Below are 13,365 nucleotides of genomic sequence, written 5' to 3' on the forward strand. Positions count from 1 at the left end.
GAGAAGATTATTAGGAGAGTCTAGGATCCAAGAGCACAGCCTCAGAATAAAACTGAGATGAGGAGGAATTTAGATTATGAAGACACGCAGTCCTCTTTTATTGTCATTTAGTAATGCATGCATTAAGAAATGATACAATATTTCCTCCGGTGTGATATCACAAAACACAGGACAGACCAAGACTGAAAAAATTGACAAAACCACATAATTATAACATATAGTTACAACAGTGCAACAATACCATAACTTGATGAAGAAGTCCATGAGCACAGTAAAAAAGTTCAAAGTCTCTCAAATGTCCCACATCTCATGCAGATGGGAGAAGGAAGAAAAACTCTCCCTGCCATACCTGACCACGGTCCGACTCTGAGTCATCCGAAAACTTCGAGCTCTGATCAGCTCTCCGACATCGAGTACTGAGCGCCATCTCTGTCCGAACGATTCAACCTCCTTCTCGGTCGCCAAAAGCAGGCAAGGCCGGGGATTTTGAGCCTTCCCTCCAGAAGATTCCCGACCGCACAGTAACGACAGCAGCGAACGAGTTTTCAGAGATTTCTCCAGATGTTCCTCTGTGCTTTCACGTCCATTCTCCATCAAATCAGAATTGTCCACGTCCCCTATTTAACAGATACGACATCATTTTTCACCGGAGGGCTGCGCACGCACGGCGTGCTGCTCTCTCTCCTCCCATCAAATTTCTTCATCCAGAGAGTAGTGAATCTGCAGAATTCATTGCCACAGAAGACTGTGTAGGCCAAGTCATTAGACGTATTTAAGGTGGAGCTTGAGAGGCTCTTCATTGGTAAAAAGGGTTTAACGGTTCAGGAAAAAGGTGGCGTAGGAGACTGAAGAAAGATCAGTCATAATTAAATGGCAGAGCAGACTCAATGAGCCAAATGACTTAATTTTGTTCCTCTGTCTTATGGTCTTATCTGCTCTGGATTCCCAATATTTTCAGCATTTAAAATAATTTACAGCACTGAAGTATTTTGGTTCTCACTACATTCGAGCACAGCTCATTTTACGTCTTGTAAACAGTTAAATGAGATTTTGTTCAAATAATTTACTAATTTACCATAAGCAAATAGCTACGGCTGGAATAAATTGGGAGCTTGACTGGAGCTGTAGATTTTTAAAGCTCTGTTTTCATCTCAGCAGCTGGTAACATGTTTCTATTGGTGCAAGGAGTTCATTCTCATTTCATGGCTCGTTCTAATGCATCCATTCACATATATTTTCAACAAGCCTTAACTCTAAAAGAAATTTCTTCATGATGCTATTGTTACTGCTAATGAAATACTGTCTATAGTTATAAGCAATGCAATTCTGAATGCATTGAAATATATTAGCACACTTACACAGAAATCAACTCCAGAGAGAGTCATTATTCAAATATCAGAGCATCGCATCCCTCACATTCCTTTCAGATAGCATTCTGCAAAATCTGAATTTAAAAGTACTACTTCTGTTTAAATAGATCACCTATCACCTAGGACATGCCCTCTTCTCATGCCATCAGATTTCTGAACGGACATTGAACCTATGAACACTATCTCACCACATTTTTAAAAATTTTCCACTGCTTATTTAACTTACCTATTTTATAATGTTATATATATAAATAAAACACACACACACATATATTTAGACATATTCATATATATGCACACATATATACATACTATATACATACACACACACACACACACATTTGCAGCGCTGGAGGCTCATGGTAGGAAGAGAGTTTCTCTTCCTTATACTGTCTGCATGAGGTGATGGGACTTTCAAGAGACTTTGAGACTTTTTTTTTACCGTGCCCATGGTCTGTTCTTTATCACATGCAACTTTGTCACTTGGTGTGAGCAGAATTATCTGCAGCTTAATGTGAAAAAGACTAAGGAGCTGGTGGTAGACCTGAGGAGAGCTAAGGTACCAGTGACCCCTGTTTCCATCCAGGGGGTCAGTGTGGACATGGTAGAGGATTACAGATACCTGGGGATATGAATTGACAATAAACTGGACTGGTCAAAGAACACTGAGGCTGTCTACAAGAAGGGTCAGAGCCATCTCTATTTCCTGAGGAGACTGAGGTCCTTTAACATCTGCCAGACGTTGCTGAGGATGTTCTACGAGTCTATGGTGGCCAGTGCTATCATGTTTGCTGTTGTGTGCTGGGGCAGCAGGCTGAGGGTAGCAGACACCAACAGAATCAACAAACTCATTCGTAAGGCCAGTGATGTTGTGGGGATGGAACTGGACTCTCTCACGGTGGTGTCTGAAAAGAGGATGCTGTCTAAGTTGCATGCCATCTTGGTCAATGTCTCCCATCCACTACATAATGTACTGGGTGGGCACAGGAGTACATTCAGCCAGAGACTCGTTCCACCGAGATGCAGCACAGAGCGACGTGGGAAGTCATTCCTGCCTGTGGCCATCAAACTTTGCAACTCCTCCCTTGGAGGGTCAGACACCCTGAGCCGATAGGCTGGTCCTGGACTTACTTCATAATTTACTGGCATAATTTACATACTAATATTTAACTATTTATGGTTCTATTACTATTTATGGTTCTATTACTATTTATTATTTATGGTGCAACTGTAATGAAAATCAATTTCCCCCGGGATCAACAAAGTATGACTATGACTATGACTATCAAATTACGGTATTGCTTTGCACAGTTGTAACTATGTGTTACAATTATGTGGTTTTTGTCAGTTTTTCAGTCTTGGGTTGTCTTGTGTTTCTGAGATATCATTCTGGAGGAACATTGTATCATTTCTTTATGCATGCATTACTAAATGACACTAAAAGAGGACTGCGTGTCCTCATAATCTAATTTAATCTAATATATTTAGACATATTCATATATAAACATATATATACATACTATATACAGTACATATGTGTATGTGTGTGTGTATATATATAATCATATATATATATACACACACAAGCAGATATTTGCTGTAATTTAAAGTTATTATTATGCATTGCATTGTACTGCTACTGCATAACAACAAATTTCACAACATATGCTGGTGATCTGATACTGAGAATTGGAGATTCGTTGTCTCTCACTACCAGATTCCCTCTTGGTATCGCATTGATTTGTGAACAATAGCTTTCGTGTATAGCTTAAGTCAGTGCCGGAAAAAGAACAGAGTATGTTATGTTATTTACCTGGTCCACTGCAGAGTATGGTGCTCCTGAATACTTGTTCCTTGGGCAGACACTGCACCAGTATCCCCAGTATCTTTCTCAAACTAACTCAAAGTCTAAAGGCAAAAAATTGCACTTTAGCCATTAAGCACTGTCAGCCTCTTAAGTAGCATCATCTTACTTACTCACAAAGCCACTAGCCGATAATTACAGTTATAACCATACATTAAAGGGTCAAATACATATTCTGTCTGGCTCCTTAATTTCATTCCTGCCGTCCCTTGCACATTTAGCTTGACTCCGTTCTTTTGAATAGGTTTGCCGAACTTTAATAAAATAGTGAAGGCAAGCAGTTCAGCAATTTTTTTTCAATTTCAAATTACACTGCTTTTAGTTAACTCATGTCAAATGGTTTCAAGTGAATTTATTTCATTAATTAGATTTTTAAGAATCGCCAAAATTTCTTTCATGTGTTTCTAATTACCCTTCTTCTGTTCAAACTTCAAAGTAAATTTATAAACATGGAAACCCTATAGCATACAGGCCCTTCAGCCCACAATGCTGTGCCAAACACATACTTTCTTTAGAAATTACCTAGGGTTAACCATTGCCCTCTATTTTTCTAAGCTCCATGTATTATCAAAGTATGTATATTTTACTATAAACTACCAGATTAATTTTCTTATCGTTATTTATGAGAAATAATGAAAAATGAATTTTATACAAAACTGTGCATAAACAAAGACTGACAATCAATTATGAAAGACAAAATGCACGAATAAAAGAATACTGAGAACTTGAATTGTAAAAAAAAATCCTTGAAAGTGAGTCTAGAGGTCATAGGCGCAGTTGAGAGTGGTGGCGATTGAAACTATCAATGCTGATTCAGGAGCCTGATGGTTGCAGCGTAATAACTGTTCCTGAACCTGGTGGTGTGGGACCTAGGGCCCCTGTACCTCCTGCTCAATGATCGTAGCAAGAAGAAGACACGGCCTGCTTTGACGATGGATGCGACTCTCTCGTGCAGCGCTCCATGTTAACGTACTCAGTGGTGGGAAGGACTTTGCCTGTGTTGGAATGGGCTGTATCTACGAATTTCTTTGGCCTTTTCCATTCCTGGACATTGGCATTTCCATAGCAGGCCATAATGCAACCAGTCAGGATATTCTCCGACATCCATCTACAGCAGTTTGATGATTTCCGTGACCTGCCAAATCTATGCTAACTTCTAAGTAGAGGTACCGTCGTGCCTTTTTTGTGATGACGCATGCTGGCTCCAGGACAGATCCTCGGATAGGTTAATGCTAAGGAATTTAAAGCTACTGACCCTCTCCAACTCCGTCCCCTGAGGAGGACTGACTCATGGATGCCTGGCTTCCTTCTCCTCTGGCTGATAATCAACTCTTTGGCTTTGCTGATGTTAAGTGAGAGGTTGTTGTCGCTGTGACATCAGAGGCATTTGGAAGCAGTGAAATAGCCTCAGACAGCCTCAGAAGGTGTCAGGCATCCATCAGGCCAGCCTGTCAGCTGGCTTCTACCTTTTGCTGCTTGCAGCCTGATTGCTAAGTATTATCCTCTCCACCTTGCATATTGATCAAGGCAGTAATGTTGGCAGAACCAAGAGCTACACGGTCTGAATCACATTAGCGAGCCGCATTGCTACCGCAAAGGCAGACTGAAAGATGTCGGCAGGATTGGTGAAATAAATCCACAGGAAATACCTGATCACAAGGCACAATTCTTAACTATCAACCAATATTAGATATGCCCCATATTGTACATCGCTCCTTTAGTAATGAAAGACAAAGAGAAAAATGTCCAAAATAACTTGCTAGTTTCCAAACATTTTGAATCCTTCAATTCCCTTCCTACATTTTTTACACCTCCCATTTCTCTACTGCATAAAACAGATGCATACTGATTTGCTAGATGCTCGACTGGAGCGATTCTTTGCATCAAAGCAATCTTCATGATGGCTATCATCTCCCTTTATCCATCCTGTTTGCAGTACTGTACTATTTTCAAACCTGGAGTGATTTTTTTGGTCTATTTCAATGAAACCCATATAATAGCTCTCTTGGTGCTTTGGATTCACCTTCAGAGATCATCTCTGAGTCAGCTTTGAAGATTTCCGGTTACACATGACTCATATATTTCAATTGCACTGCCTCATGATTAATAGTTTACTTTGGAAGGGCATTGCACGTGGCTCCCAAATCAACTTGAAATGCAACTGGTCGCCCTTGTACCGAAAACTTGTTTTACATTTTGAGTGTGTTTCTTTCACAGATTTTTTCATTTGCAACTCTCAATCCGACCATGCTTTAAACCCTGCTCAACTCACCTCATTCAATCCATGGATTACTGAGATCCTCTCCCCCAAGTAGTCTCATTCTGGGAATGTATCCTCAAAGTTCAAAGTACTTTTAATGTCAAAGTATGTAAAAAAAATCATATATCCTTGAGATTCGTCTGCTTACTGGCAGCCACAGAGCGAGAAACCTGAAAGAACCCATGATAAAAAGTGGAGGGGGAGGAGGGGGAGACAGGGAGAATTGGGGGCAGGAGAGAGAGAGGTGGGGGCGGGAGAGAGAGAGGTGGGGGTGGGGGAGAGAGAGGTGGGGTGGGAGAGGGAGAGAGTGGGTGGGGGACGGAGAGAGTGGGTGGGAGAGGGAGAGAGGGGGTGGGAGAGAGAGGGGAGAGGGAGAGACAGAGATCATACAAATCGTGCAAACAATAAAAGCAAGCAACAGCATTCAGAACAAAAGTGAATTCATCGACACGAAGCCTGGAGCAGCCGGAACAGGCCCAGAGCCTCAGCCTCAGTTCATCACAAAGTGGAGCAAAACCAAGCTTTCAGACACAAAGCCTGGGGTAGCCGGAGCAGGCTCCAGCCTCAGTGCTACAGAGAGTGGAGTAAGTGTCTCGGAGCAGGAAGCAGAACTGATTCAACCATCGCCACCGGTTCTGACACCCGGCCTTTTCAATCCATTCAGCCTGGTGTTTAAATTGTCTAAACAACAGGTCATCCCTCGCTCTAGATTCAGGTGGATGGGCTCTGAAACTCTGCTGCTCCAGCTTTTCTCGACTTTGCATTGCACCCCCATGCCTTGACCCTCGAGTCAGCCTTGTCTTCGATCGCCTCTTCATTGTTTACACCACATTGAGTACCAGCGTATTAGGGAGCCACCTCCTGCAGATGGCATCAAATCCACCACCTTCAGTATGGTGATCAATAAAGTCATAGAGTAAGACAACATGGAAGCAGGTCTTTTAACCTAAGTAGCCCATTCCGACCATAGTATCCTCCCTGCTAGTCCAAGATGCCCTCAATTGACCCATTACAATCCAATGCTGTTCTCCTCCCTGTACTCATCCAAATGCCTCTTTAAATATTACAATTGGACCCACCTCGACCACTTCCTCTGGCAGCTCATTCCAGATACTCACTACCCTCTCTGTAAAGAATTCTAATTCTCTCTCCTATCTTGTATTTGTGCCTTCTACTCTTGGACGCACAACAGTGAGACAAAAACTATTACCAATCACTTTGTCCATACCCCTGATGATTTTACAAAACTTCTGTGAGGTCACCATCATTCTCCTGCTCTCCAATGAGTAAAGATCCAGTGTGCCCAATTTCTCCCTATAGCTCAAACCTTCTAGTCCAGATAGCATCATATAGCTATATAACCATATAACAATTACAGCACGGAAACAGACCATCTCGGCCCTCCTAGTCCGTGCCGAACTCTTACTCTCGCCTAGTCCCACCGACCTGCACTCAGCCCATAAACTTCCATTCCTTTCCTGCCCATATAGCTGTCCAATTTAACTTTAAACGACAACATCCAACCTGCCTCAGTCACTTCTGCTGGAAGCTCGTTCCACACAGCTACCACTCTCTGAGTAAAGAAGTTCCCCCTCAAGTTACCCCTAAGCTTTTGCCCTTTAACTCTCAACTCATGTCCTCGTTTGAATCGCCCCCATTCTCAATGGAAAAAGCCTATCCACATCAACTCTATCTATCCCCTCATAATTTTAAATACCTCTATCAAGTCCCCCCTCAACCTTCTACGTTCCAAAAAATAAAGACCCAACTTGTTCAACCTTTCTCTGTAACTTAGATGATGAAACCCAGGTAACGTTCTAGTAAATCTTCTTTGTACTCTCTCTATTTTGTTGACATAACCCTCCATTTTTTCTATTATCCATGTGTCTATCTGCGAGTCGCTTAAATGTCCCTAATGTATCTGCTCTACCACCAACCCTGTCAGAGTGTTCCACGCGCCCAGCATTCTGTGTAAAGAACCTACCTCTGAAATCCCTCCCCCCATACTTTCCTAAAGTCTCCTTAAAATTATGCCCCCTGTTATTAGCCATTTCCATGCTGGGAAAAAGTCTCTGGCTGTGCAATCAATCTATGGACTATTAGATGTTATTCTGTTAATACTTCATCACATGATTCATTTGCACTTTCTTTATGTGTTACACTTTATTTTCTTCGTAGTTTACATGGTAGAATAATAATTTTCCTGTGAATCCTAGGTTTAAATGGGGCATTTGACAGGTAACATGGCCCTGAGAGTTTCAAGTAACTTTGAACCAGACCAGTACAAAGGGAGTGCAGAAACCCAGTGATTGGGTGGAGGGCTGGGACAAACTTCACTTAGGGAATAACGATGCCAGAAATTGCAAATGCTGGAATCCGGAGCAACAAGCAATCTGGATGAGGATGTGCACTTGTACTCCCAGACCCCTCTGTTCCACAACACTTCTTAGTGCTCTGCTGTTGACAGATTAGGTCCTACCCTGGTCTGATGGTCCAAAACGAATCATCTGAAATGTATCTCCGTTGAAATCCGTTAGCCATTCCTCGGCCCATCTCCCTAACTGATCAAAATACCTTTGTAATTCATTGTAACCTACTTCACACTAGCAACGAGACCCCCTAATTTTAATATAATCAACACACTTGCTGAGCAACACACACAAAATGCTGGAGGAACTCAGCAGGTTAGGCAGCACCTTTGGAAATGAATAAACAGTTGACGTTTTGGGCCGAGATCCTTCTTCAGGACCGAGAAGGAAGAGGGAAGATGCCAGAATAAAGAGATGGCGGGAGGGGAAGATGGATGGCTAGAATGTGATAGGTGAAGCCAGGTGGGTGGGAAAGGTCAAGGGCTGGAAAAAAAGGAATCTAATAGGAGGGGAGTGAGGACCAGAGGAGAAAGGGAAGGAGGAGGGTACCCGGAGGAAGCGACAGGCAGGTGAGGGGAGGTAAAAAGGTCAGTGGGGAGAGGTGGGGAATTTTTTTTAAGCCAGAAGGAGAAATTGATATTCATGCCATCAAGTTGGATGCTAACCAGACAGAATATAAGGTGTTGCTCCTCCACCCTGAGGGTGGCCTCACCTTGGCACAAGAGGAGGCCATGAACCGACATGTCAGAATGGGAATGGAAATCAGAATTAAACTTGCTAATTATGCTATGTGCATTCACATCCAAGTTATTTACATGAATAACGAATGACAGAGGTCCCAGCACTAACACTGGGGCAGCCCACTAGATGCAGGCCTCCAGTTGGAGAACCGACCTTCAACCATCAGTCTCTGTTTCATAGCATTAATCTAATTCTGAACTCTCCTTGCCTGTTCTCCCAGAATCCCAAGCCACCAATCTTAAAGAATCAGCCTGCCATGCAGGACTTTGTCAAATGTCTAAAGTTTATGTAGACAACAACCACAACCCTGCTCTATCTCTATTTACCTCTTCAAAAAACTCCAAGATTGTCAGACATGACCTTCCCTACATAAAACCATGTTGACTATTCCTTATCAGGGCTCAAGATTCCAAGTGACAGTATATCTTGTCTCTCAGAATTCCCTCCAGTAACTACTCTACAAATGAAGTCAGGCCCATTGACCTGCAGTTCCTTAAAATTAATATCACTATGCATTCGAAACTACCTTGAAACAATGTGGTAAAATTGAAAACGAACCAACAAAGACAAATGTAACAAGCTATTGATTCTTGGAAGAAACAAAAGGGCCAACATGATACTAAGATTTCAGACCTCATCAAAAGTGGTCAGGCATGAATGAAATCGAGTTACTGTTGAATCAGGCTATGTTTATTGTGAAAGACTACTGCTTATTTGCTTTAAATAAGACATGTACCATTTGTCAGATGCTCAGGTGCCATATTAATAACAAGAGTTTGAAGCTTTGTTGGCTCAGATGTGAGTATTGGTTATTCTATTTAGCTATTTTAATTTCAATCTTCAACCCAAATTTTACTATTTCTGTGGTGGAAAAGGACCACAGAATTATGAATAAAGTTTTGACCGGATTCCCAAGAGATTGAACTTGAAAATTATCTCAGGAGAAATCACTCTTTCATTCATTTTGCAAGCCTTCTGTATACCGACTTTTACAAAGTAATTGCATCCCTCAGTCATAACAGATGCTGCTTGATAAGAGCTATACCCTAAGAAATCAATTGTGACAAAATAACAAATAACGTGCTGAGTGTGAACAATTCTGGTCCCGAGCCCTCTGTGGTACACTCAGGCACAGGATTCACTTAGTCTGGGGGGAGGGGGAGTCAGCATGGCATGATGTGTGGGAGATCCAGTCTCACAAATTTGACCCAACTTTTAGAAGTAACACTAATGATTGATGAGGGTAGAGCAGTGGACAATGATTATGTTCAAAGTAAATAAATTACCAAAGCACATACATAGAACATAGAATAGTACAGCACAGTACAGGCCCTTCGGCCCACAATGTTGTGCCGACCCTCAAACCCTGCCTCCCATATAAGCCCCCACCTTAAATTTTACCATATACCTGTCTAATTTCTCCATATACATGTCACAATATACTACCCGGAGATTAATTCTTTGCTGAAATTCACAGCAGATACAAAGAAACACAATCGGATCAATGAAAAATCACACACAAGGATAGATAATCAACCAATATGCAAAAGTTGACAAATGGTGCAAATACAAAAGGAAAACAATAATAATAATAATAATAATAATAATAATAAATAGAGAACTTGAGTGGTAGAGTTTTTGAAAGTGAGTCCATAGATTGTGGAATCAGTTCAGTGTTGGGGTAAGTGAAGTTATCCACTCTGGTTCAGGAGCCTGATGGTTGAGGGGTAATGACTATTACTGAAACCAGTGGTGTGGCACCCAAGGATCTTGTACCTCATTCCAAACAGCAGCAGAGAAGAGAGCATGACCTGGAGGGTGAGAGTCTTTGCTGATGGATGCTGCTTTCCTGTGACAGTGCTCCTTATATATGTTTCACAATAATGGGGAGGGCTTTTCCTCTGATGGACTGGGCTGTAACCACTACTTTTTGTAAGCTTTCCATTCATGGGCAGCGGTGTTTCCATGATGCAGCCAGTCAGTATACTTTCCACTGCGCACCTATAGAAGTTTGTCAAGGTTTTAGATAACATGCTGGATTTTCACAAATTTCTCAGAAAGCAGAGGCACTGCTATGCTTTCTTTATAAGGGCACTTAACATACTGGTCCCAGGAAATAACAGCAGCTGAGAGATTTGAAGTTACTGACCCTCTCCGCCACTGTTTCCCCCCAACGCAGTCAATAATCAGCACTTTGATTTTACTGTGGTTGAATTAGTGGTTGTTGTAGCACCATTCAGCCAGATTTTCACTCTCCTTCCTATATGCCAATTTATCACCTTATTTGATTTGGTCAACAACCGCAGTGTCAACAGCAAGCTACACAGACCATTTGGCAAGGTCTCTCATGGTAGGCTGTTTCAGGAGATTGAAGCACCTGGGATCCATGGTGAATGGGTTTATTGGGTAAAGAATTGGCAATGCCATATAAAACAGAGGGTAGCGGTGGAGGACTGCTTCTCTGACTGGCAGATTGTGGCCAGCAGGTTCAATGCTGAGACTTGTTCATACACATGAATTGAATGAAACTGTAGGTGGCTTGATTATACGCTTACAGATAACATGAAAATTAGAGAAGTTGTGGGTGGAGAGGAAAGTTATCAAAGGATACAGATTAGTTGGAAATTTAGACAGGGAAATAGCAAATGGAGTTCAATCCAGCTCAGTGTAAATAATAGCACTTAGGGAGGACAAATGCAAGAGGTAAATGCACAGTAAATGGTTAGGATGGTGTACAGAAGGATTCTGGGGTGCAAATGCATAGCTCCCTGAAAGTGGCAACACAAGTTCAAAGTAGATGTATTATCAAATGTATATGTCACCATATAGAAAGATAGAAAACCTACGGCACAATACAGGCCCTTCAGCCCACAATGCTGTGCCAAGTGTGTACTTACTTTAGAAATTACCTAGGGTTACCGATTTTTCTGAGCTCCATGTACCTATTCAAAGAGTCTCTTAAAAGACCCTATTATATCTGCCTCCACCACCATCGCCAGCAGCCCATTCCATGTAGTCACCACTCTGCATAAAAAACCTATCCTGACATCTCCCCTGTACCTATTTCCAAGCACCTTAAAACTGTGCCCTCTCGTGTTAGCCATTTCAGCCCTGGGAAAAAGCCTCTGACTATCCACATGATCAATGCCTCTCCTCATCTTATACAGCTCTATCAGGTCACCTCTCATCCTCCATTGCTCCAAGGAGAAAAGGCCAAGTTCACTCAACCTATTCTCACAGGACATGCTCCCCAATCCAGGCAACAGCCTTGTAAATTTCCTCTGCACCCTGTCTATAGTTTCCACGTCCTTCCTGTAGTGAGGTGACCAGAACTGAGCACAGTACTGCAAATGGGGTCTGACCAAGGTCCTATATAGCTGTAACATTACCTCTCGGCTCTTGAACTCAATCCCATGCTGAGATTAATTTTCCTGCAGGCAATAACAGTAAGTAAAAGAAACACAATAGAATCAATGAAAGACCATACCCAACAGGGCAGACAAGCAATGTGCAAAAGAAAAAAATACACAACAGTACAAATACACAAAGATAGAGAAAAAAATAATAATAGATAAATAAGCAATAAATAACGAGAACATGAGAAGTTGAAAGTTTAGTTCAGTGATGGGGTGAGTGAATTTATCCCCTCTGGTTCAAAAACCGAATGGTTGAGAGGTAATAACTTCCTGAACCTGGTGGTGCAGGTCCTGAGGCTCCAGTACCTGCTTCATGGCCTGGCTGGTGGGGGGTCCTTGATGATGTTTGCTGCTTTCCTGCAACAATACTCCGTGTAGATGTGCTCAATGGTATGGAGTGTTTTACCTGTGATGGGCTGGGCCGTATCCACTGCTTTTTGTAGGCTTTTCCCTACAAGGGCATTGGTGTTTGTATACCAGGCCATGATGCAACCAGTCAACATACTCTCCGTCATGTCTGTAGAAGTTTGTCGAAGTTTTAGATGAAATGCCAAATCTTCACAAACTTTTAAGAAAGTAGAGGTGCCACTGTGGTTTCTTTGTAATGGCACTTACAGTATGTGCTGGATCCAGGACAGATCCCTGAATGGGGTGGTAAAGACATTCAAATGTTGGGAGGTCATGTTGCAGCTGTATAACATTTTGGTTAGGATACCTTTTTGTGCAGTTCTGGTCATCAGATACAGGAAGATGCGAAGGTTAACAAATTTCACGACACATGCTGGTGATAATAAACCTGATTCTGATTCTTAGGAGAAGGTGAAGAAGGGTAAAACCAGGATGTTGCCTAGATTAGCTATAAGAGATTAGGACAAACTTGGATCGTTTCTGCTGGAGTGTCAAATGCTGAGGGGCAACCAAAAGAAGTATATAAAATTGTGAGAACCATAGATAAGGTATATAATCAGAGAATACAGTCAAGATGGAAAGATCTAATACCAGAGGGCAAAGATATAGGTAAACACAAAATACTCTGCAAATGCTGGGGTCAAAGTAACACTCACAACACGCTGGAGGAACTCAGCAGGTCGGGCAGCATCTGTGGAAACGATCAGTCAATGTTTCGGGCCGGAATCCTTGGTCAGGACTGAAGAGGGAAGGGGCAGAGGCCCTATAAAGAAGGTCGGGGGGGGAGGGTGGGAAGGAGAAGGCTGGTAGGTATCAGGTGAAAAATCAGTAAGGGGAAAGATAAAGGGGTGGAGGAGGGAAAGCAGGGAGGTGATAGGCAGGAAAGGTGAAGAAGGAACAGGGGAAAACACAATGGGTAGTAGAAGGAGGTGGAACC

The sequence above is a fragment of the Mobula hypostoma genome, chromosome 27, assembly GCF_963921235.1.
Source record: "Mobula hypostoma chromosome 27, sMobHyp1.1, whole genome shotgun sequence".
NCBI lineage: Eukaryota > Metazoa > Chordata > Chondrichthyes > Myliobatiformes > Myliobatidae > Mobula > Mobula hypostoma.